At 38.4% G+C, this 24,811-nt stretch overlaps 1 long non-coding RNA gene across 1 annotated transcript in view; it reads right to left on the bottom strand.

Moving 5' to 3' along the window:
* Nucleotides 1-406: 406 nt before the first annotated feature.
* LOC134477389 (uncharacterized) overlaps nucleotides 407-24,811 on the bottom strand; it is a 117,861-nt gene continuing 93,456 nt past the window's right edge. The window contains exon 3 of the long non-coding RNA XR_010049445.1: nucleotides 407-23,491. This is a non-coding gene — a long non-coding RNA (uncharacterized LOC134477389). The remainder of the gene's footprint in view (nucleotides 23,492-24,811) is intronic.

The raw sequence follows: 24,811 nt of genomic DNA, 5'->3' as shown, positions 1-24,811 counted from the left end.
TTTTCAAAGCCCAGGCCCCCTAAGCCACCTTTCTTTACCTGCATAATTTTTAGGGGTAGGGCTGGAGTAAATTGCATTTTACAAATGAAGCCACTGAGATTCAGGGGGCCTAATGTGATTTTACAAATGAAGCCACTGAGATTCAGGGGGCCCAAAATTATAGAGGTAACAAGCTGTGATAGAGGAGCTCCAACCTGAATTCTCACCACAAAGCCATCCGTTGGGTGATTCTATATAAATTAATTGGCATTATGTAATGAGAAAGAATGGCAATAGAGCTCAAAAATCTTTAACGTGTGCATACATATTTTGTCCAATTTCACTTCTAGAATGTTATGTGAAGATTTTTTTTTAAAACAATTATGATTTTACCTAGGACATTGACACCGAAATACATCCCCAGTCCTTTCTTTCTTTCTTTCTTTCTTTTTTTGTTTTTTTTTTTTTTTTTTTTTTTTTTTTTTTTTTTTTTAGACAGTGCCTTGCTAAGTCATTAAGTAAACAAGATTGGGCTCAAATTTGCAATCCTCCTCCCTCAGCCTCTAAGAGTTCTGTGATCCCTGGTGTCTACTACTATGCCTGAATCATTAAAGAATTTTTAATTGATTATATATTTTGTACCAGGAATCAAACTCACAACCTTGCACTTACCAGGCAGGCATTTACACCACTGAACTAAATCCTCAGCCCTAACGAAGCATTTTTTTATGATAATAGGAAAGAAATGTTCAGCATAAATGACTGAATAAATGCTGATATACTCAATATTGAGATCAAATATCAGGAAGCAAGGCATTTAAATATTACATAGAAATCTTTATTAGCATGAAAACTTTCTACTATAAATGGCTGAATGTTGTACGATACCCTAATTAATTTATGCACATAATAGAAACATTTTTAGAAAGATATGCAAGGCAATATGCAGGTGGTAGATAGGAGAGGTACTTTTCATTTTCATCTGTGTATCACCTGTATATTCGATTTTGTTCCACTGATTTGTATAACATTGCTCTAATCGCCCAAATCACTTGAAGTCATCACAAAGGTGAAAGACTCAGGAATCCTACATAGGATTGGTGCCACCTGCCCAGAACTCCATCTCTATGACAGCCTCCAGCAGCAGGACCACAAACGCAACCCTAGCCTGTGTAACTTAGTGATTTGGCAAGACCCTGTCTTGAAATAAGAAATAATTTAAAAGAGCCAGGGATGTAGATCAGGGAAAAGGCCGTGGGTTCAATTACCAGTACTGGAAAAAAAAATACACCTTCCTACAAATGCCCTAAGCAGAGCAAAGACTGAGCCAAGGGGAGAAGAGCCCTTCCTTGCTGCTCACTGGTAAATGCACCTAAAGTCTTAGACTTTAGTCTAAGTCTGATTGAAAGACCGTTGCGCATTCTCCTCTGGCTATAGCACTGAGAAAAAAAAAAAAAAAAACAGCTCTAGAAATGTCCCCCAGTCTCCCCACACAAAGGAGGGATATAAAAAGCCTGCAGACAGAACAGCAAGCAAAGATTTTAAACTGCATGATGAAGTACAGCACTAGACACCAGAAAAGATTGCTAAGAGGAAGTGAGGGAAGGAAAGGACTTTGTAGACGGGTACTCTGCAGGCTCAGAAGATGCATAATCAATGATTTTCAGAGTTAGTGTGATGGACAGAAGTTCAGATGGCTTGCTAAGATACTCGCCATGCGCTCCACAGTGAAACCCATGAGTTAAGGACCCATGATGATGTCGCGTGGCAGTATTTTGTGTTTGCTATTAAGATTACTAATCAAACAATTTGGAGTTAAGTAGAAGAGAAATCTCTAGGCAGGGTACTCTGATCATTCTGATCATACGAGTCCTTTGAAGCAGAATTCTCTTAGGCTGGTAACCAAAAGAGAAAGTGGCCAGGTTGAAGCATGAGATGGATTTGTTCTGCCATTGTTGGCTTGACAATGGAGGAGCTACCAGGGGAAGAACGTGGGTGACCTCTGACAGCGAAGAGTGACCCCCAGAGAACAGCCTGCAAGAAACAGGAACCTTAATTCTACAACCACAAGGAATCTAATCCTGACAACAACACATATGGGTTTGGGTGAGGACTCTCCTTTGGGGTCTTTGGATAGAAGTCCACCCAGGCATTGCCTCGTGCTTACCTTTGAGGGATCTTGAGCAAAGAATTTAATGGAGCCCTCTGGAACTTCAGACCTACAGAACTGACAGATGATACATGGGTGCTGTTTTAAACCACACTGAGTTTGTGGTAATGTGTTATGCAGCAACAGAAAACTAACACAGTTAGAAAATGCTATGGAAACTATTTTGTCCATTTACCTCATTTGACCAATAAGGAATCTGAAGCCCAGGCCTGAAAGAGATTGGGGCCAAGCTGGGATTAGAGTACAGATACCACAAGCACGTAGACCAGTGCTCTGCACACCATCCCTCTCTTCTGCTCACAATGAGCTCCCCAAGATCAATTTTTTTCAACGTGGTTTATAGTCTAAGAGGAAAGATGAGATTGCCATTTGAGGTCTCGGCCAGCACCACAATTCTAATGTATTTCTTGATTTCTAAAAAATGAACTAAAATTGGTATGAAATGCACAGACACTTCTGTAATTTAAAAACAATCAATAACACTTATAACCTTCACCCCAGATTTAATATGCTGACAATGCTATCCAATCTACTTCATTCTCCAATAAGTGACAATTTCAGTTTTCAGTTCAGTGAAGTTTAGCAAAATTCAATGCATTCAAATTCCCTATGAGGTTATTTGTGGAGGAATCTTTCAGGCCAGGATTCTACAGTGTTCTCTAACTGAAGTGACATAAATTGTTTGGAGGAAAAAAGAAAGAAAAGAAAAACTATGAAGAAAGTTGGGAAACTCTTGTGGAGAAGTCACCTATCTTTCACCTTGTCTCTATAACACAATGTTAGTATAGTATCACAGGAATTACATTCTAGAAACTTCTTCTGAGGCAGTGCTGTCAATTGTAGTTCTAGCAATTGTCAAGACTAAGACAAAGGTTAACTCCTGTCGCCCTTGGGATTAATGAAGTGAGTGTCATCAATAAATGTAACACCAATCATGAAGATGTGATAGGTAACTGGGAACTTACTCATATGAGTGAAAAACCAGGAATGAGCTTGCTTGCTTTCTAAGCACGATTAAACTCAGATGCATTAAATAAACCATCAAATCACGATGCATTTAAAGAAGCCACTTTCTAAAGATAATGCTCATGATTCTCAAATCCCTCTGCCACACGCCGCTTTTCCCTTGGGTGACCTCTTGCTTTTATTTTTTCCTCCATTCCTGCTTCTCGGGACCCATGAGCTCCCCTACATGATGCAGAGTAGTGCTAAAGGGTCACTGATGAGTTTCCCAATTAACCTGCCCATTTCTACCAACTATTGAGTCACTCAACAGAAGCCAAGGCCTTTAAATGCTTCTATAGGGCACAATTAGTTCTTCCTTAATTCCTTGCCAATTGTCTTCCACACACAGCTGTGGTCCTCACCAGACTGCATAGTTCTTTGTTTTTGTTTTTTTTTTTTTTTTTCCTGTATTGTACAGTTTTTAGGTCCTAAAGTCTAGGGTCTTTGCAGGGCTCAATTAAGAGCTTCACTATCCAGTACAACTCTTACTCATAGAAATGTTCCTTGTGTGTCCAGTAGGGTAACCACAGCTATAGTGGCTGCCGAGCACATTCAAATGTGGTTAGTACAACAGAGGAACTGAATTTTTAATTTTATTTATTTTAATGCCACATATGGCTAGTGGTTACCTGCCTTGGAAAGCACATTCACAGAGATTTAGAGCAGGATTGTCATAAGGTATTTAAGAGCCAGGGCACACAAGCTCTGAGAGGGACTCACTGGCTTCTCAGGCAAAGTTACCTTTGGGAAACTTTGCTTCATTTTGCATTGTGTTCTGGTCTATGTTATGCAGCCATTAGCCAGAAATATGTGCATGTTATAACTGTTCTACCTTCTTGTTTACAATTGTAATAGCCACAGTAACAATGGCTCTTACTTATAGCATGCCTTAGTGGGCCAGGTATTATGCCAGACAATTGTGTGGAATTTTCTGAGTACGTTGCTATATTCATTTAATAAGTATTACAGTTAAACCTAAGTAAATGTATCCAGGTGGTTTAGCTTTCCTATTATTCCCAGCATTTGACAGTCTCCATATATTCATATACTGTACTATATACCTCAGAGTATGATCTTATAATAAGCAAAGTACAGGAACATGACTAGCATTGCAAATCCTTCCATAGAGATCGCACATATTGGACATGTTATTTCATCATACCAAAGACATCGTTGCTTTTTTTCCATGATTTGCCTCTGCTACTCTATTAATTTCTCCTGGTTTCTGTGAATCAAAGAACTAAACACAGCAGTGAGTATAAGAAAAAAAAAACTAAATTTCTTCAGACATTTTGGACCAATGTATACCCAGAAATGAACTGCTGGTAGTTATGAGAGAATACATTTCCTTGGCAGTACGAACTGGCCAGAGTTTTTGACAATCAGATGATATAACAGCTAGACCTGGAAAATCATAGGTTACAGGATGGAGAATTTACCCACATTCTGTATGTAAAATTTTCTTTGACTCTTCATACTTCATTTCCAGACCCTTAACTGGAAATTTTAGTCCAACACATTTTTCTCTCCAGCAATAACAAACAGCAGACACTACCCCAAACCCACCACCATTTCTTGGCAGAGCCATTTCCTGTTTTGCATTAAGCCTTTTCTACCCAGTAAAACATTAAGGTATTTATGATCAAGTGTAATTCAACCAAGTTGGTAAAGTACTATCTTAAAGCTGAAGACTTAATAACAACTCGGATCAGAGGCTGGCTATCCCCAGCCAGCAGAGAGCTGTGGTATATAAAAACACCAGTTTGTGTGAGAAAACCTTGACAGTCTTGCCTCCACGCAAACCAAAGAAAATAACATGCTCGTGACAACTACAACAGCAGCAATTTTAAACTCCTCACTGATGAAATGCACTTTGCAGTCATAACTCTTGCAGAAATCTGAATGTCACCGTTTGCATGTTATAATTTTGCGATCCAATGGATCATTGTACTCTCTACCTGCAAATAAGCCCAGTAATGCAAAATGCGCACAAATCATCTAGCTACTAGTGACATCAGGGGTTTGGTTGCTGGGGTTATTAACAGATATTTTTTCACCTAGAAGCACAGGCTAAAATCAATCATTTTGATAACTAGGCATGGCATGAGCTGTCTGCACTTTCATTTCAACTTGATTAATCACACATTCACAGACCTTTACCTTAAAGGAGCAATTGTTCACATTTAATCACAAATAAACATTCATGCATAACAGGAGACACTACTAAATTTCACCACAATTTATGCTTTCTGTTTTAGCAAATATGTTTATGATAATATATGCTTTCTGCATTTAAATTCATTGTTTCACTCATTTTGCAAACATTCTAATTGAAGATAAGCAAAATAATCCACTGTTTTATATCATTTATCATCTATTTGGCAATGGTGAAGTTTCCATTATGTCTGCATAGTTTATTGCCCAATTTATCCTGGTAATCGATGTACAATAAATTTATTAGCATTATGTTTTCTTCCGTAAAGTGGAACCTACTCAACATCAGATTCCATCCTGTTCCATGTCCTATTTTTTGCCAAGGTTTGGTTCTATTACCCTGTCAAGTTCTCCTGATGTCTTATAAGGCAACAAAGTAAACACAGTTGTGGGGACAGAATATTTTCTTTTTAATTTGCAATGTAGTTGTGACCAAGTAAAATATCTCTGATGATCCTCCCAACAGTGTTCCCAGGAAACAGAACATTCCAGAAGGCACATCTGCTGTTACTATAACAACAGCAAAGCAGAGCGGAAGAAGCTTCTGTACTGCAGGGCAGGCTGCAAACCAGGAAGAATCCTGGGTTCCCGTTCAAGAAGGTAAGGGTGAGATTTTGTGGAAAAGAAACAAACCTTGAAGAAAAATTCAACGTACGAATGAGGCAGAAAGCAGTCAAATTGGGAGAAGGAAGGAGAGCAGCTCAAGTTTTAAAAACTGCTTCTTAGACCAAAGGTGCAAAATTTCCATCAGGGAAGCCAGGCTGGAGGAAAAGATCCATCAGAATAATGCCAATAAAAAGCTTGGTTTTTATTGATTTTGTTCTGTATTGTGTTGTTCAATTTTATTATACCTGATGATATGGGCAATTCTTTTGAAGATAACAAGAGACATTATGGTAGCCATAATTGATCTCCTTGTATTTTGTTTTTAAGTCATGAACCATGTTGATCCTTTTGTTTTGATTGACTATTTTGTTTTGTCTCATTTGGTTTAATTCTCTTCAAACTAAAATAAAAAATTTAATTTTTTTTTAAAAAGAAAGGATTGCTCTGTGACTCAAAGAAAAACAGCACCTTTCAGCAGGAAATGAATTTGCTATCCCAGCAGATCGAGATCCACTCCATTCTCCCAACCCTGATGGACTGGAGCAATAGTCTTGAGCTAGGTTATCCAGGAAATTGCGGAGAAACTCACTGAAGAGCCCAATGTGGGTGTAAGATTTGGTCTGTTTTAAGCTCTGTCTCTTTCCTTGCTCTGACTTTGACTTCACCGGCTTTTTTCTAGGTTCTATGTAATCCTGGACTTCTTTTCCTACTGTCTCTACTAGACTGATCTCCAGCTGAGAATCCACCCCAGCAGGTCTACCACCCTGAGAAAATCTATCCAGGTCATTAGTTACACTCTCATTGCTAATCTCTTGGCTTCCATTTCTCTTAAGGATATCTATGGGAACCTGTTTCTTTTTTTCATGACTAAAATGGGTGATTAACCTATGAAATCACTGCCTAGTCGAAGAGACTGCAATCTATCAGATAATAAATAAGCATGCATATAAGTAACTGGTAATTTGTGTAACTAATTTGAAGAAAACAGTGCAATGAAACCTCCATTTGAAGGCAACCAGTGGAGACATTTCTAAAGAGATAATATTTAGGGCCGGGGATTTAGCTCAGTGGTATAAGTCCCTGCCTGATAAGTATGAGGTCATGAGTTTGATCCCAGGTACCAAAAAATAAAAAATAATATTTAAAATGGAACTTTAAAATTTAAGGCCAGGCATAGTGCTTCATGCCTATAACCCCAGCACTCTGGAACCTGAGGCAGGAGGATCCTAAGTTTGAGCCCAGTCTGGGCAACTTCATGACTTGGCAAGAATTTGTCTCCAAAGAAAAAATGAAAAGGCCAGAGACATAGCTCAGTGTGAAAGCCAGTTTCCGTCCTCAGTACCACACACACATATCAGAAAATAAAATTGAGGTTCAAGAAGAGAAGTAGCTGGCCATGTTAGTGATATATGCAGAACCCTGTGACATGACATAGGTGGTGATGGTAAACAGAACAGCCAGGTAGGCATCACAATAGCAAGTCAAGGATAGAGGTCAGGAGATGAGAGAGAGAGGCAGGTATGGACCAGCTTAGCCAGTTTCCCAAGTCACAGTTAAGGAATTTGGAGTCTGTTCCAAGTTTCCTCCATGGCATATTGTCACAAGGCCAGAGGAGCCCCCTGGGACTCATCTCATCTGTCAGGTGCGAGGTAATTCTTTTGCTTTTTATCCGTGCACCAACTTTGGTAAGTAAACTTGACTAATGTTTGTTTATAATCAGTGAGTAAGCTGCGACTTTAATACCACTGCCATGGAAGAGGCCCCTTCAAGGCATGTTAAATTAACTGATGTGAATAAAAACAATGAATAAAAATACCTCTCTCCTTTAATGAGAACAGCAACTTCTGTTTCCCTGGGCTTTTTCAGTCCCATAAGACCTTTTAAAGCAGAGCAAGTGTGTTCTGGTTCAAATGCTAAGAACATAATCTTGTCTCTCTCTTGTTGGTTATGTTCGAAGAAGCCATTTTAGATCAATCTTTTGGAGAACAGAAGCTCCTGGCAGCTGTGGCTAAAACATTCCCAGCGCTGCTGCCAGGTGGGCTGCTTTTCCCCGAAGCCGCCTGCTCTCCCAGAACCAAAAGCACTCATGATATTTCATCAGGCACAAGGACCTTCATGCTCAGGACAGCTTTAAAAGAAGCCTCAGAGCTCGTGATTTGCAAAACCCTGGTGCAAAACCTTGGGGAAAAGCGTCTACTTCTCTAATTTGACATTTTTACAAGAGGTTATGAAATGCATACCCGAGCACTCTCTGAATCTATGCCTGTATTCCGCAGGTCTGTCCCTTAAGGATCAGATTCATGTGTGGACTGCTTACTCTGCATTGTACAATTGTGCCGGGAAATTACACTTTATTTGAGTTCTGCAATTAATTTGTTTTGTGGCCAAGAAAAAATGGTTTCCTCTCCAAGTATTACGTTTATTTGCAAGATGACCTCTAGGGTTCCTTCCAGTTCTATGTCTATGAATCTGTATCCCATGGACTCAATAAAAATGTTGGTATTGGTTGTGGTAGTCTGACCTATCGGTACAAACAGACCTGTGAGCACATACGCTCAAAGAAATACAAATGTGTTTCTTTCACATAAATGTCCAAGAGAGGTGTTCTGGATCGGTTAGCAGCTTGTTCCCCTGGTTCAGTTTAGGGAACTTCTCTGAAGCTACTACCTTCAAGCCAGGGACGAGATATCCCGCAAGGTACCTGAAAAGCAAAAATGATTCTCATCTTTTCCTCTTCCAAGAGCTTCTATATCTCCATGATGATTAGTAGTTGCAACTACAGTCCCAGATCGGAGCCAGATATAATCCCACTACTAGAGAAGAAGAGAAGAAAATATTCTGGTAGACAGAGGGCAAGACCCTGTGCTAGCCCTAATACCTGCAAAGTGTTTCAAAAATTACAAAACATTACAACTACTGAACTTTCCCCCACAGTTCTGGGAGCCAGTTATTAGAATCACCATTCTATAGAAGGCAAATCTATATCTCAGAAACTTAAGTAACACACATGATATATCACAGTTGAGAGGAAATCTAAGCTTTAGTTTCAGGTCCACTGGTCAGTGCTTCCTTTATTACAATTACCAAGGTGAAATATTTGCATAGCAGATGATCATTAGCATAGATCTGCATAAAATGGACTTTGAAGAACAAAGAAACATTATTGTGAAAGGTAATCAGAAGAGCTAAGAGAGAGGATAAACAGTTACCAGCAAGGCATTTATTCATCCTGCTCTCACTTTCAGTTGGTTTGCAAAGCACAGAGGAAAATTCCTTATCAGAATCATTTTGATTTGAGATAAAAGTCAATCAATAAAAGAAGGGCAGAATCTGAAAATACTAAAAACAAAGACGTATCTGGTGGTCCCCTCTTCCCACCCACTGAAGTGGTTTTATATAGACCTGTAGGTTTTCAGATTGCTAGAGCGTGAGATAGCTCCCTCCCTGTCCTCACCCAATGTACACACTCACAAATCATTTGCTGCTTGGACTATTTTATGCTTGCTACGTAAATCCAGCCACAAACTGCCAATAAACCCACCTCATGTCTTTCAGGAGAATCATCAAGCCATCTCTAGGCACAACTTTAAAAAAAATCCACCCAGGTTTCCTCCATTTAAACAAAATGTCTATGAAAATAAAGAATCCCTGAAGAATAGATGTATAATTATTCTTAGTTTTACCTTTCAAGAAAGATTGAGATAGCAATATTTCAAGATAGTTCCCCTTCCAACTCCCTTCCTACGCACATTAATGTGATTTTGTGATGAGTAAAGGTTCCCTTTCTCACAAATCTGTTTCAAATTGCTCATTTTTTAAAGGGATGTTAGTTTTATGGGTTACCAACTACGCAAGGAAGGTTGAGTTGAGTCTCAGGGCTCAGCCATCATTCATAAAGATTTCAAGTTGAACTCTCAGGGAAGGGACATTGTAAAGCCCACCAAGCTCGCGGTAATGTGCCAGATGGGACAGGGTAATTTATTACTTCACACAGCAAGTTAATACCGTCTACCTGTGCCCTTTCTGAGAAGGGGAGAGACACTTATCAGTGGATATAATTTTTCATGGAGAATTTTTAGAATTATGCCACCCTCTATCTATCATGACAAGGCGTTCTGCTGTGTCCCTTGGACCTTTTCTCCTAATGCATTTTCATACTAGGCTCTCAGAAGTATTATGGAGCTATATTTTGTCATCATTTAAGGGAAGCTGGGGATTTTACCAAATTATGCCACCATGGCCTTTAAAAATATCTAACTATAACCAACTTACTTGAGCAATTTTGAGTGCCATTTTGTTTTTATATCCAAGTCTGTCATGGTGCACGTATATTTATGGAGCACTTCTGTTTACAACTTTGAATTCAAGAGACAACTGAAGAAAAAAAAAACCCCAGGCAAAAGTAGATTTTACAATCCAAAGAAAAGAATCTAAATCTACCTTCAAAGCTAATAGCGTTTAATAAATACAGTTCATCTTAATGCTAATTTCTCTAGTCTTCTGTTTATACAAGAAAGCTCCAGGCTGGTTTACAGCGCCACATTTATCACTGAATAGAAAATAAACAAATCCCAATACATCCGAATTCAACCACCCAAATGAATCAAAATACAGATTATGGTATCTCTTCTGTGCAAAAAGAGAAATAATTCTAATGTTCAGCAAGTATGAAAGACTTAGTTTGTTTTGTTTTGTTTTGCTTTGCTTTGTTTTGTTCTGTTCTGTTCTGTTTTGTTTTGGGGAAGATTCCTATTTTTGACTTTTCCATCACTGTCTGAGTCCTTAGGCTCATCAGGAAACTATGTAGAAAAAAAAAATTAAACACAGCTACCAAGCATCCAAAATCAAGAAAGCCTCAGGAAGGTGTTAATATGACATGTTTCAGAAATATGACTCCAAGTAATCTCAGCAACCTTTCGGACAACTTCGCAAATGCTCCTGTCACTATAAAGTTTAGAAAATTCCCCTTCTTATCATAGCATCCTTTCACAGCTTCCAGCTACTTCCTCCCATTCTTCCACTCCAGGACATACATGAGTTGCAAGCAGTGCCTCATCTCCCACTTCAAGTCAGACCACGTTCAAGGTGACTCTGTCAGAAAGCAACAGGGACCATGTTTACTATCCATATTCATTTCACATCACTCTGCGGACATGAGATGCTTTCAAAGGCTCTGGAGGCTGAGACTAAGGGTGTAGTTTTTCCTGATGGAATCCAGGTAACTACATAAGACGTGAATCTACAGCAACTGCGCTTAGAGCCACCTTTTCAAACTTAGGTGTGACAGGGAAAGTGGATACATACATACGTGCATACAAAGCATCATCCTTACAGTGAAAAATACTGGGCTGGGGATGAAGCTCAGGGGTAGGGAACTTGCACATCACACATGAGGCCCTGAGTTCAATCCTCAATATTGCAAAAAATAAAATAAATCTGGTTCTACACAACTCTGATTCAGGTTTCTTTCTTTCTTTCTTTTTCTTTCTTTCTTTCTTTCTTTCTTTCTTTCTTTCTTTCTTTCTCTTTCTTTCTCTCTCTCTCTTTCTTTCTTTCTTTCTTTCTTTCTTTCTTTCTTTCTTTCTTTCTTTTGATGTATCTATTCATTTCAAGTGTTCCCACGCTTACCTAAATGATAATACCCTTCTCACTAAAGTTAAAATTCTAAAGTACTTAAGATCAGCCACAAGGTCGACATTCATCCATACTTCCATTCACTATTACATGGATAATGGATTAGATGGGGAGGTTGATAGATAAGCTTATAGGATAGGCTCATCTGGGTAGAGTAGAATAGGGTGGGATGGGAGAGAAAGATAGACTGACAGACAGACTTGGGATTTGAGGATTCCCAATACATAAAACTACCTCGTTCCCATTAAAATATTGGCTCAATTGGGGAATGAGACAGAGTGATGGATGAACTCCACGCCTTAAGCTGCTCTGCTAAAGCTGCTCTGGGAGGCTGTGCATCACATGTGCAGACAGGAGGGCTTTGCAAGGCTGGCCACCAGACTTCTGTGCAGTTATCACCCAGCTGCAAGGTTCTAAAACACCAGAGCACAATTTATCACGTGGGCAAGGGCAATCCAGAGCACAAACACAGGTTTTAAGGCTTTAAAGGAGTAAAGGCAGAGCCAGGCACACCTGTGCAAATCCACACTTGCAAGTCACTGTTTCACACTTGAGTTAAGGGCTGTGACCAGCTCTCAGGTGGACCAAGTATGAGAAAGGTGGCATGGGCACTTCCCTCCTTCACAGGGTTTTCTCTTTCTAATTTTTTATTAGAAAATGTTTGCAATGCATAATGTTTATGTTCATCTTATCAAGTAGGTATGTGTGCTCGACATACCTTAATTTCCCCCCTTCCATCCACTTCTCTGTCTCCAGATCCCATTTTCATTTGCAAAAGATCTATCTGCCTTTTTGCTATTGTTTTTTATTTCATTTTAAAAAAAATATTCATACTTTGAGTTTTTCATGTAAGAGAAGTTCTGTGACATTTAAGCTTGTGTGCCAGATTTATTTTACTTAACATTTCCCTCTAACTTGATCCCAGGGGTGAAGAGGTCACAGAACTTTTTTTTTTTTTTTTTTTTTTTTTTGACTCAGGGTCTCACTTTGCAGTTCAGGCTGGTCTTTAGCTCACATTGTAGCCTAAGCTGGTCTTGAACTTGTAGCAATCCTCCTGCCTCAGCCTCCCAAGTGCTGGTATTACAGCTATGTGCCACCACACCCTGCTAAATTGTTTTGGTACTGAGAATCAAACTCCTGCCCTCACACTTGCTAGGCAGGCACCATGCCACTGAGCTATATCTCTGGTTCCAGGTTGCAGAATTATAATGGTGGACTTCTCTGTGGAAGGAATGGAACATGAAACAGGAGAGTATATTTTTCCACCTCCCCAAAACCTTATTTATTATCTAGAGACTTTATGGTCTAGAGAACAAAGCACCATTTAGTGACATTGATATAAAGTATTATGAGAACATAATTGAGGAATCAACTTAATTCTACTAGCCATTCATATCTGTCAATGTGTTCTAACTTAGGACTCACATTTTGTGAAACATTAACTATAGACTGGTAAGATCGATATTTGTCCTGGAATAATTCCCTCATTTTCTAAAACTCTATATCCCACTGACTAAGTAACTTCTCACACACCTTTCCATTCAGTCTTCACCTTTCTTCTGGCTGTTTGACATGTTCACAGGTACACATACTCGCATGGATACAATCATACATACACACGTGCACACATAAAAACATACACTGTCAGGAAACTGCAGTGCTCCCCAGTAATCATTTTTCCATTGCTTTGGTCATGACCACATTTATCTGCACAACTGCTCCCCAGAATAAAGAACTGTATTTCTACCTTTTCCCTCCTGATGTGATCAAAGAAGGTAAGGATAAGTGGAAATATGGACTGAAGAGTGACCTCCTTCCTTTGTTCCTTTCTGTTTGTGAAAATGTGGTTTTCATTGCTGGACTCAAAGTCATCCTAGACTTACAGTGGCTTAGGGAATGAGGTTGCATATGGCAGAACCAGAGAAAAAACACAAGTCCCTGACACCATAAAGTGCCATTCTAGTCACGAGCCCACCTTTCAACTTTGACATGGAGAAAAAAAAAAAAAAAAAAAAAAAAAAAAAAGGAGCATTCATCTTGCTTAGGGCTCAGTCACTCAGAACCAGTGTCATTCATTTCCTATCCAACCCTTCCCTTCCCTCTCTCTTCCTCTGTTCCATTTCCTATCATTGTCATAGAGTTGTTTTGGCTTAATTATGATTTTTGTTAATGTATGAAGGACATTTTCTTCCAGATACTTTTCTTAAATCCAATTTATTTCTAGCTTCTCTTATTCTTGCTTTAAATAATAACCTCAGGTGTCTCTTTAAGCCAAATGTTTTTGTGTTCTTATTCTCAATCACCTCCTCTATCCTAAAAAACGAATCATTACCTACTTTGGTAGCTCACAGTATCATCTTTACTGGAATCATCTTCTTCACAACAGAGCTGTTAAACACCTCAAGGACGTGAAATAGAATCAGTTTACTTGATACCCACAGAGGTTATCAAAGGGCCTCATGTGAAATACAGCCTTAGGCACATATGAATGAGGTTGGTGAGGTAAGCATTATTATTCTCATTTTAAAGATGAAGACTTTGAAATTAGTAATTTCTGTAAAATCACATAAACTAATGTTCATTCAAACAGTACTTTTCTGTATTTCAGGGACGCATTTGACTTGCAAAACTGCTATTATTTCAGGTACTATGATATATCCCTTGCTTTCAGGCTCTTCCTTCTTCACAAGCAGACCTAGGCTTGCAGGAATGCACACAGGAGTGTTCTACATTGGTTTCCTTCCCTGCATACTGTAGACGCAGGCACACATGGTAAAGTCAATACAGGAGCAAAGGTGTCCACTGAATTAGGGAGAAGGCAATCTCAGTTTCTTTAATGTTAAATCGTGTTCAACTTTCTTTCATCATGTTCATTTCTTCTCCTCATAGTTAAACAATTTACATAGAATATTTTAGGACACAATTGATAAATGCTAGATAATTATTTTTATGCAGCAATAACAATTTAGTAAACAGACCAACTGCTCCTGCCTGTTAGAGCCCAGTGATCCAACTTGTACATTTATTTAAATGATTTATAAATGGATTCACTAGTACACAAGCTGAAAAATATAATAAGCTAGGACAAAATTTAAGAGAGAGCCTGCGACACTGTGTGGAGATAAGAAGCTTCTCGTGATAATTTCAGTTACTCTCAGTCACCCACAAATGGAATGGGTAATTTTAACTTCTAGTTTTAGTGCTATGTTACCTGATACAGTTACTAGGTGACTGCATATCTATAAATATGTAGAAAAGAAATAAGAAAATAAAGATCAAGGAAACAATAAATTTCCTACAATGGCTATGTAAGAAAAATGAGCATTTATAGAGTACCTTGCATTTTCAGAACTATAACAATGAATCTATTTAATACATCACAAATTACCTTCAGCTATATTATCTTCTGCAGAGGGGGAAACTGAGGCACAGAGAATCAATAACTTTCCTTCTACCATGTAGTTATTCAGCTAGGCCAGCAAGAATGGTGCTACTCTCCATCTGGACTCTTCTACCTCCTAAAACAGATGTGCTTCACAGCATCTCAGACTTGGCTTCCGGTCCTGGAGGCAAACTTGCATCACAAAGCATGGTTTTAATTTCTCTTTCTTTTTCCTGAGCCTCCACTCTCTGAGACTTTACTGTTCTGAGTTCTGCATGCGTGATTACATCAGTGCTCTCCTGATGTAACTGCTTTAGGCTGGGCTCCGTATGACATTGCCTTTCCTTCCTGATCATGTTGATGAGAGAAGGGAAGCTCTCTGTGGGTCTGTTCCACCCTGATTCCATCTCTACCTTTAATTAGACTTGAAGATAAGAACCTTATAGCTGTGGGGTCTATCAGTTACAGGAACCAGATTTTACCACATTGGCAAGAACCGGCGGGCAACAGGAAAGTGGGACCTTCCACAGTATGCCTCCTCCCGCTCTTCTCCTGTGCCCTACTTCTAATTCTGCTGCTTGAGGATGGGGATTAACCCATAGCCATCTCTTGCCTGTTCAACACATCACATGCAGAGATCTTTCTACTCTTGCTGTGTTTGGTGGGAGATATAGAATAGCTGGAAACCAGGATTATTTTGAATTTAAAAATTTTTTCACTGGTTAACTGAGCACATTTTAAAGGTCAACATAACAAGCTATTCAATTATCAAAACTATTAATTATTACACATTAATATATAAGTTATTATGCTGTTTGTCTTCATTTGGTTTGAGGGTTACACTCCCAGAGAAGAAAGGAGCACAATTTTGTATCTTGCCCACATTCCGAGATAAGTATCTTACTGTCATTTGGGGAAATGATGGTTGATTTCTGAAGTGCATGGATTAGATAACAACCCAAAAGTGTAAAATAGATTCCCTTCTATTTTATAAACAACATAGATTTTAAAAATACATTTGAGTAACAATTAAACGTACTACTAGTGGAAATTGCAGATAAAGTTTAGAAATGTTCACAGAGCACAAAAAATTACAGTAATCTACAAAATACCAGAAAAGAAATCAATATAATAATAAACACTAATTATACTTGGAAGAAACTCATGTTTACAGTTCTTTTTAAAATGAAACATCTTCCCAAAGGATAAAATTCTTTGAATGTATAGCAAAAACCCAATTCAAGCAGTTATTTACTTGTAATCGAATGGTACTGCTAAGAATTCAGTAGCTTACATGATTCAGGGCTGTAACTCATCCTATGCATCTGAGTCTGTCACACAATTTTCTAGTAGAAAGGACTCATGAGAGAATGTCTAATGCAAGCTCTCTGAATCTGATATAAGGAGTGTTCAAAACACTCATCCAATAATTATCTATTGCTTTTCTTGTTCTAAAGTTCTCCCCAGATAAAGAGGCTCCAACTTTTTTATCATTGGTCTGAATACTTATTCAAGCTTCATCTGCTGAATCATTCTACACGGCTATCTTGAAAATACAAGGAAGAAGATTCAGAGAATGGTAACAGTGGCAGTATGGGGAGTATGGCGGGAGAGAAGAAAAAGAGAGAATATTAAAACTTGAGAAGTCTGAAAATTATAAGAATTCATGTAGAGAAAATAGGACAGTAGAAGTATATTAATTGAATATTTTAAGTACTCAGAGCAGGAGTCCCTCTGTTTGAGCTGAGCAGGATGCTAAACAATCAAATGGAACTGAATGAAAATAGTTTGTGATAGAATTGTGGCGGTGGCTGAAAAGATAAGAAGTATGAAATATAAATGACCTTTATTTTAAGAATGCGGGGAGAGACCCCCCTGACTCCCTGGGGTCTGGCATCTCCCCAGGGTCTTCGATCTCTCCGTGGGACATGTGGAGTGGGGGCCTAGATGTAGCTTAGGTTTAGGGTGGAGCTTGAGGGGCATTATGGATGCGCAGGTATTTCATTGGTATTCATTTTGTGCCAGATGCAAATTCCTAGGAGTGGGGAAAATGGAGCTCCTTGGTTCAGCCTCCAAGGCTTTACCAACTACAGTGTCCTGTCTGGGCCAAAACTCTTTCAGTCTGGGTTCCAATTGTCTCCTGCTATTCCAAAATGCAGAAGTTTGGATCAATTTTATGATTATTGCTGAATTTTACAGCCTGAAAATTCAGGCAGGGCTCAGCTGGATGATTCTTCTGTTTCATGTGGTGTTAACAGGCACCCTTAGATAGTATCCAGCCAAGGATCAAAGAAGGATTAGTTGACTTGTTGCCCTTCGCCAGGGTGGTTGGTGTGGTCAGACTTACCTGGGCCTATCAGTCAGAAAAGGTTTTCTAGCACAAGGTTCTCAAGATAGTCGTACTTGATACAAAGCAGTTTAGAATCTTAGAGTATTCCAAGAAAATCAGGGAAGAGTAGGTTGATCTAGCCTTTGAAGTCTAGAATGTCACTTGATGTTTGTCTGGTGAAAAGGTCACTAAGACCAGCCTAGGATCAAGAGTAGAACCAGACTTCTTCTCTCCATGAGAAGAATGACAATGAAGAAAGAATGGCCCTCTTTAATCCACCAAAAACTTTCTCAGAAAACTTTCTAGAGAATAGCTGGGTTAAAAAAATCAGAGATTTACCCAACTGAGATTTAAATAACAAGTGATATGGCTATGTTTGTATGTAATGAGACTTATGAATAATTCAACTCTTTCCATTTAGTGGAACAAACAATTGTGTGTCTCTTCTTGCTGGTTCACCATTCATTCATAATACACTGAATGTACAAAAAATCAAAATGGTTCCTGCCTCCAAGAAGCTAGCATTCGAGTAGTGAAATAAATAGTAAAAGAAAGTCGTAAACACACAGAAGAATTTATGAAACTTTAGAAACTCAGGATTGCTGATATAAGTGTGATTAATTTTGTATGTTCAAATTTAGAAGAAACTCGTAAAGAAATGGCTGAGCAAGATTTCCTGGAGCTGGAGGAGAAGGAGAAAGAAGGCATCAAATAGATTTGGTAAATCAAGCAGAATGCAAAAAGGTAGAGGAAAATGGAGACTTATTCTCATTCTCTCTCTCTCTCTCTCTCTCTCTCTCTCTCTCTCTCTCTCTCCTCTGAGTATGCATGTGTGTGAGTGTGTATATACTACATATAGTTTAGTGTGTGGAGGAAGGAATGGAGGAAAACAAAATTGGAGATGAAGGTAGAAGGCTACTATTTAAAAAAAAAAAAAACCTTCTAGCATTCCATATGCTTGATTCTGAAAGCTAGAAATGCCACTGTCAGATTGTAAGTACATGCCTAATGTGTTTTAGGAAGATTTTGCTGAGTCAGGATGGAGCGTGAGAGCCCACCTTGGCCAGATCACCTCCCACTTTAAGTAACCAGTAAGATGACACTAGTTTGGCAATTACCCAAAAATCCTGCTTTTACAATGAACAGAAATTCCTCCAGCTTTAAATCAAGCCCATTTCTTTTAGTTGGATTCTTAGAATATTTACTGTTGTGTATTACATTGTACCTTTGGCTTTTCTTTTTTGCCCAGAATTGAAAAGTCCTTTTCTCTTGATAGGCTAAGGACATATTTTTTAGCCTTATTACCTGCTCCAAAGCATATATAATGGATGGTGGATGCTGTCATTACAGTTTTAAGACTCCTCACTCCAGCCCAATGAGTTCTAAGAGAGCAAAATAGAAAGAAATGTTTTGGCTCTGGCATCAAATGCTTGCTTTTTACTGCAGAATTTATTTCGGCTTGACATTCTTTATGTTGTTTTTACCTTCTACCATGTTATAAATCCTTCTTGAGCTGGAAACCACTTCTAAGCCCTTCCAGATCTAAGCTCCAGTGAGTGTAGGAAATCAGTCCACAATGGCCAGTGGCACATTCTTTATATTGGTGCAGGATCATTCTTCAGGATCAAGAATCTGTACAAGTTTAGCAGTCCTTGACTAAATTATGTAGAGTCACATATTTCAGATATTGAGGCTGGGGATTTAGCTCAGAGGCATAAGCGTCTGCCTTGTAAGCATGCAGTCATGAGTTCAATCCCCAGTACTGATAAAAATAAATAAATAAAGTTGTCTCACAGATCACTAATATATATTTAAAAAAAGATATTTCAGATATTGAAATATTTGCATATACTGAAATATTTGCTTATACATTATGTATTACTTTGAAAATGGAACCCAGGTCTAAACATGAAATTCATCTATGTTTCCCATACACCTTAAACATTTTTATGATGCCCCCATTGACTGTGATCTGACAACATAACATCTGATGTATGATTCTCCACTGTCATATTGATGTTCAAAACTTTTCAGATTTTGCATCTTTCTAGATTTTGGATTTTCAGATTAGGAGCACTCAGTCTACTATACAGTTTTAAATGTACATATAAAATACTTTTATTGATCAATACAAAGGTTTGAATGATGCAACCATAAAGAGAGGCATATAGAATTTTAAAAATTTGCTTAAAGAAGTAAAACATCTCTGAAAAGATTGCATAAAATCTGTTTAGGCAATGAATAACTTTTGAAGCACTGAATTTCTCACTTAGAAAAAGTTCTTATTTTCTGATTTTCTTTCTGATTTTTCTTTTGGAAAAAGTTCTCATTTTCTCTCATCATCATAAAATCATTATGCTCTCAAAATTAGCCATGTGAGGAGATGTAAGAGCAGAGCAGTCGGTGTGGACAGACTGAACAAGTAGATATTAATTGTTTGCAATACATGGCCTCTTGCACGGGCGAGAGTGTGGCAGCCAGCTGGCTGTTCTGCCCAACTCAATAGGTTTCCTGAGCCACGGTGAGAAAATGTGGGTGTCTGATGAGCTGGAATAGATTTATTACACTGGACACACTGCTGCTTAAAACAGTCTTTGTAGCTGACCTCTTTGCTGCACCCTTTATTATACCAACAAAATTGCATTTGCCTTCAAGTACAGCAGAGAATGCTTGGTAGAAAATTAATTTTATTTTTAATTAGGAGCTGCTCACCTCCTCTGATTCCTATCTCGCCCTGTCAGCACACCCTGGTACTGTGTTCTACATGAACAGGAATTTTTACTAGGATAGTTCCTTTTTTAACAAAGATATATTTTATATTATACCTATTGTGCTCTGCATGTATACTATATTTCCTGAATCTTACATCCTTGTATTTCATTTGAAAGAGTCCAGGAGGAACTAGAAAAATATTTTGACATTTAAGCCAAAAAATAAAAAAATAAAAGTGTTCCAACCATTAGAAGTGTAGATACCAATTTCCAGCTGAACATTAAAACCACCTGGAGAGCTTTAAAAAATACTATTGCACATGTCATACCCACTGTTATTTTTCTAAAAGTACATCAGGAGAATCCATTGTTCAATAGCCTTGAAACCCACAGTGTCAGAAGATGTTTTAGAGATATATGAATTATATAGAGAGAAGTTTGAATAATGATATTTGGGGAATATTTTATTTAGCTTATTTTATTTGAGACTCTTAAATAACATGTATATTACTATAATGTATTTCCAAAGAAATCAACTAAAACTTAATTTTAACAACCAGTTAAAGTCCATATATCATTCTATTGTTCCAAATGCTAGAGTTTTACATGAAATGCACAAGCTTACCTCAAGCACAGCAGGGTTTAATAGGAAGATGCTAAGTTAAAATCCAGAGCCTTCATTTGCACAGATACTAGAGTCACCCTGGAATGTGTTGATATGTTCATATGTTTCCATAAAACCTGAAAATAACATAGTTTATCTACTGCTCTCTCTTTTTGCCTTTAACTTTCTCACATCACAATTTTCTCCATTCCTGATGGTATCTGGGTAGTCAGCAATACTTCCGGGCTCCAGCAAAATAGACTGTAAGTTGAGGGTACATTCACTGCTGGTTTGCTATAATAAGTTTATGTGGCTTTCTGTTATTTATGTCATCCTTCGGTGATTGCTAGGTGTCCTAGAGCAGGAACAGTTTATTTAAAAAGCACCCCAATTGTCCATTACACTGACTCTCTTGGACTAGCTATGTGAAATTTCATGGCTGACAAAAAAAATCTCATAGTGATATTGATGAAAAACTGGTTAATGAGTATTGTCAATTCAAAGAGAATTTGTGATTAGTCATTGCACCTGTAAGCTGAAAACAACTTGAATTCTAATAGTTTCCACCTGAAAAATATTTAATAGCTGCTTCCCTCAATACAACAATAATTCTAGTTATATACATGACATTTCCAATAACAAATTTAAGACAAGAGAAACTTCAAATCTTTCAATAAGGAAAATGATTAGCCAAGCTGAAGGGAAGATGGAATTATCTTCCTATTGTCTCCAGTGTCAGTAATTTTCCAAAGGTTTTGTCAGATAAAGAATTATGGGATGCAGTCAAATTAAATGTAGGGGAAAGTATTATAACCATGTGTCAAGAAGTTAATTATTTTCAAAATTTAAGCTGTTTGTTTTTCTGGATTTTATGGTGGTTATAGACCTTGGTAGATTAAAAGAAAAAAAACCCTCTGATTTGTTATGACTTCTTTTCTCATTCTAAATAAACATTCATGTCTATATCTAATTTTATAAGTGTAATTTTATATTCCTTTTCATAAGGAGAGTCACAACTGAATAAACATCAGCCCCCACCTGCATCTGCTCCTGCCTTGGGAAATTTACAAGTATTGGCCTATAATGACCTGATCCGGAAACTGGTCATAAGATTCAGATTCTCCTTTCCTCCAGAATTAAAGCATCCAGCTTCTAAGAAAAGAAAGACCAAGAGTGGGAAGTAGATACTGACAGTAGAGATAGACAGGAACAATAGGAATCTGTCCACAGACACAGGGACCACTGGCCTAACATGATGAGCTCTGTGCTGTTAGCATAACATTTGTTACATGTCTGCTGCGCAGTTCTCAATTAACAAATCATCCTTTAGCTGCATCACGGATGTATTGAGTCCACACAGAGTCAGCCATACTACTCAGGCAAATCAAATTACAAGAAGGGAAGTCAGCAATCAGTACAGTGCAAGTGCTCTGGCCTTTAGTTCAGCCCGTGATCATCAATTTCCATGAAAGTGGAATGTTGGATGGGAAGATCTACTAGAAGTGAGCACCTTCTTAGGTTAAATACGAGTCTACTGTTGAAAGTTATAGGGTTTTGTTGTTGATGTTTTGTTTTTTACAAAGATCAGAGTCTAAAATACCAACCAACTTCTTCACCTGAAAATGCTGGGGGTTGCTTTGCTGGGGGTCAAATTTTTATCTTTTGTGTCACTTTTCAACCTTAGTTTTTCAAGTAACGTAAAAAAGTTGAGAGAATAGGACAATGAAAAATCATTTATCAAGTATGGATAGAAGTGTTCACAACTTTCCTTATTTGCTTTATCCATCTATATATCCATGTTTCTTATTGAAATGTTACAAAATTATAGACATTGTATCACTTAGCCCCAACACTTCAAAATGAAGCTCCTAAAAGACTTATATGATAACACCATCATTAAACCTTAGAAAAGTGATTCCTGTGAGTCACATTCAAATTCTCCACTGTCCCCACCAAAACTTTTAGAACTATTTTCCACCAAACCAAGATCTAACCAAATTTTGTCTAATGTGTTTGTTGATGTCTCTTTATTCTTTCTTTTACCCGTGATATTTACTGTTTAAGAGACCAAATTCTGTCCTGTAGGATAGTCCACATCCTGAATTTATTAGATTATTTTTTAATCTAATGAATTTGTTCTGATGTCCCCTCTGCCTGCCTTATCAGAAGATTCCAGCTATAAGTCTGATGAGATTTAAGAATACTTCTTAAGTCCATTAAGTACTGACTTTGGAATGGATGCAACTCTAACATATTACCTGAATTCACCTCAAAAGAGCCCTAATTTATCTACTCGGGAATGTCCATCTCTGCAATAGAAGTACCAAGGGTAGAGGGAGACCAGCTTAAGCCCACCCAGTGAAACATTTTAAGATCACGAAGAATCAGCAAAGCCTGGCTCGTCATGTTTCATAACTAGACTCAGTTGATGAAAATGGGTACATCCCTGAAGTTTGAGAGAAAATGTATTGGGAAATACAGAGATTAACATATTTTACTAATATATAATGATTCAGGTGGAAAATGTATTTGAATCAAGAAGTACATTCACAAGCAATGGTTTTGTCATGATACTGTGCTATCATCAGCTGGTGGCCCTCAAGACTCTCCCAAGGTCACTTGAACTCAGAAGACCCAGGACCCTAAGAGTCACCCAGGACAGTGCCCTCTCTTCCCCTCATACCCCAGCCTGGTTGAATCTGCCTCCGAGAAGGAAATCCTGAAGGTCTGAAGGAAATCCTCCGGCTGTCTCTGTCATCTAAACCTCCGTCCTCTCCCCTGGGGCAACTGAGGGTCTCTAGCAGGTCTCTCTGCTTCTCCTTCTGGTCTTGGTTCCCATCAGTGGTTCTCTACAAAGCTACAGGAGAAATCTTCTTAAAAAAGAAATCTGATCGCATCACCCCTGTTTATGTACCGCTGGAAACTCTTTGGTGGCATCCGTTGTACTCAGTATGAGATCCCCAGTGTTGACAGGGCTGAAAAGGCTCAGCGTGACCTGGATTATGTCTCCAACTCTCAGTTAACTTTCAGCTCTTTTCTCTCTTCATCTTTTACTCATATAATTGGCTTTATCTGAAAAAAGCCGTATATCCTATGTTGCCTTTTGACAATTGTTGAACTCGCCCCTCTTCCATGGAGGCTCCCCTCTGTCCATCATGCAGCCTACCACCCTCCCTCTGGCAGCTTACTTTCTAACCCTCTGGATAAATGTTTCTTCCTCGAGGAAATCGTCCCTGACTTTGCAGAAGGACAACTATCACCATGCATCATGCTTTAATTTCACAGGTCTTACTACCATTTGTCTTCTATATTAGATTTGTTCGTGCTCTCGCAGGCCTGAAAGCCTCATGAGGATTGAGATTTGTGATTTAAATCACAAATTTAGCCCATAAATGTGGCTTGCAAAGTTGTTGTTGAATGAATTCTACCAAGAGTTACATCTTCAAATGCTAAGGTTGGACACACACACACACGCACGCACACACGCACGCACGCACGCACGCACGCACGCACATGCACACACACCTCAGGTAAAGAATGCAGAAACTGTAGCTCAGAAATCTAAGACAGTCAGGAATGAGCCGTAGTGGAGGTCTCTTATACACAAATGCAATACGAGCAAGAAGCCCAGGACTAAGAAAACACCTTGTTTTCACCCTGATTCTATTAAAAAATGGAAGTACTTTTGGGGTTCAGTGACTCCCACCTGTATGTTAATAATTTCCAAATTACTATCTGCCCAGAAGTTGTGACTGTACTTCTCTCTTTCTTAGTTCAGATCGTCTTCTTTACTGGATCCTGTTTGTAATACATGATCCCTGCATTCCCGGGAGGGAGTGGGCACTTGAGCATAATGTATCTTAATTCCTTTTTCATCCCCTTTTCCCTTCCTCTCTCCCTCCCTCCCCCACCCATTTCTCGATGCCCTTCCCTTGTGTGTGCGTGTCCTTGGTTGCAGTATATATTTACATTAGTTGTATGGAGTTGGTACATTCATCTCTTGATGCCCTTCTCCTTAGAGAAAGAACTATCTCTGCTTCCTACTATCTTTTATTTTGATCTTTATTTGTTTAAGAGAAACCATCTCTTCTTCAGAGCCTCAGAGATGTTTTAAAATCAACACACTCCAAACTGAACTCAACACCTGTCCACACTTCCTCATGCCCTTTGACTTTTC

Source organism: Cavia porcellus, unplaced genomic scaffold (assembly GCF_034190915.1).
Source record: "Cavia porcellus strain 051 isolate PalLab524CR breed Dunkin Hartley unplaced genomic scaffold, mCavPor4.1 scaffold_8, whole genome shotgun sequence".
In the NCBI taxonomy this organism is placed as follows: domain Eukaryota; kingdom Metazoa; phylum Chordata; class Mammalia; order Rodentia; family Caviidae; genus Cavia; species Cavia porcellus.
The sequence above is the reverse complement of the archived record's forward strand: the minus strand, read 5'-3'. Positions and strand labels throughout refer to the sequence as shown.